Source organism: Stigmatopora argus, chromosome 20, assembly GCF_051989625.1.
Source record: "Stigmatopora argus isolate UIUO_Sarg chromosome 20, RoL_Sarg_1.0, whole genome shotgun sequence".
Lineage (NCBI taxonomy): Eukaryota > Metazoa > Chordata > Actinopteri > Syngnathiformes > Syngnathidae > Stigmatopora > Stigmatopora argus.
In genome coordinates this window covers 12986369-12990055 of record NC_135406.1, presented here as the reverse complement: position 1 = coordinate 12990055, position 3687 = coordinate 12986369, and the positions used below count along the sequence as shown (strand labels likewise).

The following is a 3687-nucleotide window of genomic DNA, read 5'->3' as shown; positions in this document are numbered from 1 at the left end:
CACTGGCTCCCCTCAAGGCTGTGCACTGAGTCCTCTTCTGTACTCCCTGTACACATACGACTGTACACCAACCCACCAGTCTAATTCCATCATCAAATTTTCCGATGACAACATTGACAACAAACGGACAAGCTCTCCTGGTCTACCAACACCACGGCAGTGGTGAAGAAGGCGCAGAAACGACTCAATTTCCTGAGGGTACTCAGGAGGAACAACTTGACCACTAAGCTTCTGGTAACCTTCTATAGAGCCACTGTGGAGAGGATCGTGGCATACTGCATTACAGTGTGGTACGCTGGAAGCACGGAAGCAGACAGAAAAGCCATGCAGAGAGTGATCAACACCGCCCAGAAGATCATCGGCTGCAAAAACAATAATTTTCTAATGAAGATGTGATAGGATGAGCTAACACTATATCTGCAATAGTAGTTTGACACACATGCTAAAGCACAACAAACTATCGGACGGTTCAACTCCATTAAGCAGCCAATCAAGTTGCAGCAGCTATTTTATGCAACCAATCGTGTTGCTGTCCCTGTATTAGGCAGCCAGGGGATTGAAGCAGCGTTGTGATATAATATGAAGCAGGGCCTACATACATCCTTTGGGTTTAAAATGGGTTGTACATAATGGGGGTGTAGTGAAATTAGTAATTAGATCAAATGATCCATTGGCATTTATTACTAGCAGATGTAAATTTGATATGATTACTATTGGGGGAAGCAAGTCATTTCACTCATTTAACTTAGAAATTCTATGACCACAATGGGAGAAAGTAAAAATATTTTGAACTAAAGAGGGGGTTGCACCATTCCTGGAAGTACTGCAATACCAAGTTGATGCATGGAGTAGATGACACAAGCCCCTAGTTCAGGGGTGGCCAACCAGTCAGAGACTAAGAGCCACTTTTTTTACTGTGTTACTGCAAAGAGCCACATCATACATGGGCACACACAGACCTCTGCTCAGCCAGATTTATTGAAAATGACCCACAGCAAGATAATGACAGTTATTTTTTTCAACAGTTAACATTGTGTGCACTGTCACACACACACACATAAACTCTCAGTTAAAGCAAGTCCACAAACAAAAATATAACAATTTTCAATGACATTTTTCTCTTACTATGCTGCTTAGTGGGACTTCTGGCATTCCTTGTCCTGAACAATCCTCCTCAAATCTGGCTTGTATTCCGTTGTTGCCACTCGAAGCAACTCTTTCACATGAGTGTCAGTCAAAACAGATCGATGCTTTGATTTCACATGTTTCAGGGTGGAAAACACAGACTCGCAGACGTACGTTGACCCAAACATCGACAGGATCTTTAGCGCAGCTCGTTTGATGTTGGGGTATTTTTCCATCGGAACACGTTTCCAGAACTCAATGGTCCCTTCCCTGAAAACAGCTTTCAGTTGATCCTCCTCACAAAGATCAATCATCTCCAACTCCGCCGCAGCCTCATCTGTGACGAGCGGGATTTTCAAACAGTCCATCTCCGCATTAAATGGGTCGACAAGGAACGTAATCTGTGGTCTTTTCAGTTGTAGATCACGGAAGCGGGTCACAAAGCTTTCGTGCAAGTTTTCAATCAGCGTTGCATATCTGTCTCTTTTCTTTTTCAGGGCGGCACTGGTGACATGTTCACTGGCTTTCAGCAGAGTGGGAAAATGCGTTAAATCTTTTTTTTGAATTTGCGTCTTGAACAGTTTCAGTTTGTTTGCTGAAGTTGGTGGATCTCGTGAATCTAGCGGTCGGGTAAATTAATCTCTTGAATGGGGTTGTTACGGTGTGTTTCACCATGGTTTACACTTACGCCTTACACCAGAATATCGCTTAAAGAGCCGCATGAAATCAGCCAAAGAGCCGCATGCGGCTCTAGAGCCGCGGGTTGGCCACCCCTGCCCTAGTTCATCTCCCAGTTAGAAAGATAATTTAAATATATGGTCCTCATATAGATAACATATCAGATATTAAACTGATAAAAACAGATACTACACTTGATCTTAGCCAAAAGACCAAGAAGCGATAACGCCTAAACTGGCACGAAGGACTGCTTCAATCCAGACAATACAGCCTAAAGTAGTGGTACGCAATGGATGTCAAAAGTAACAGACATTTATACAACAAACTACAACTATATACGTTTAGTATGATAACAGGGAAACTGCTACCGCGTTTATACATTTTAATATAAAGAATGTTTGGAAATGTAAGGCGCGGTGGGTCACGTGAGTCATGATAGAATCCCTTTATCCGCATTTCACAGTTCCTCAGGAGCAGAATTAAACCACCAATGATATTTGATATCAATACACACATTACAAATTTTAATTGAGGAACTGCGTTCCTATTCACGCTATTAATGTAAAGAAACTTCATGAATCTTCCACATGATCCACCCTGGACCAAAATAACTTTATTGTTACATTCATGGTGAAAAGTAATCCTGAACAATCAGAGTACAATGCAATTGATTTTGTCAATGATGAACAAATTTACTTTATTTGAAATATGCTGTGCCGAAATGCAGTTTACGGAAAGTTTAGCATTACCACTGATGGATGGTCACGTCTTGACTGATGGTTTTCAGTTTGTTTTATTACATACCGTTTGTTCATTAAAAAAAATAAAAATAAAAAACATCCAACCACCGTGAGAAATTGTGCCGCTTCGGTGGATTCTAAGCTATAAAACTGACTGACGAAACCGCCCCGTGATTCACCCGTCAACTGTTGCTACAACGTTTTGGACCTTCTCAATAAAAGTCAAACATGGAATATGACTAATCTGCAATATAAAAAAATATTTTCAGAATAGAAATGGCAGTCAATTGAGCTGGAAATGTCTCTTCGTATTGCCGAGTCAGTAAATCTGCTGTAGGCCAGTGACAGTATGGAGCTGAGGACACGTCTAAAGGTTTTGATCTGGCGCTCCCTCACACTGCCTGCATGGCTTGAATGGGGCACATTCATCATAAGGTCACACTGTGTTGTGAGACAGAAATGTGCTCAGTCTGTCAACGGTGAGTTCTTGCTGGGCCGCCTTGAATTCATTCTTGTAACCAACAAAATTGGTTCCTTGGTCGCACTGGATTTGCCGCACTGGACAGCCCCTCTGATGGAGATGAAGGCTGTAGCGTTTGTTCCGTTTTCTTCCTTCCGTCATGATGAAAGGACCAAAGCAGTCCATCCCACAATGTGAGAATGGAGAAGAAGCTTCAGTCTGTTCTCCTGGCAAGTCGCTCATTTGCTGTCCTTCTGGTAGTCCTCTAATTCTGCGACAGGTGATGCACTGGCGAATGAATAAAGATACGGCTCTATTCATGCTTGGTATCCAACAGCCACCGGATCTGATTTTGTTGGCTGTAAAGCGCTTGCCTTGGTGTTTGGTATTTTCATCTTGCGCATACACGTCTCCGTCTTTCCATCGTAGTAATCTTAAATAGTCTCAATCCTGCTCTACCCGGGAGATTGTTGATCATGTCTGGCCCTGGAAGGAGGTGTTCATTCAGGCTTGTGCCGCTACACTTCACAGAGCAGTCAAACACAATGCACAGTTTATCAGTTTTTTTTAGGGTGATATATGTCGTTGTGGGGTATATACCACCGTCCTCTTCCACTTCCTCCACATCACCTCTCTCACGGACACCCACACAGGAACAGTCAGAGAGGTGTTGTTTGTTTGGTC

General features: G+C 42.7%; 1 non-coding gene across 1 annotated transcript; it reads right to left on the bottom strand.

Moving 5' to 3' along the window:
• Positions 1 to 1845: 1845 nt before the first annotated feature.
• LOC144066410 (U2 spliceosomal RNA) lies at positions 1846 to 2027 on the bottom strand. The gene has a single exon (XR_013297579.1). It is a non-coding gene; the product is annotated as a U2 spliceosomal RNA (small nuclear RNA).
• Positions 2028 to 3687: the final 1660 nt, after the last annotated feature.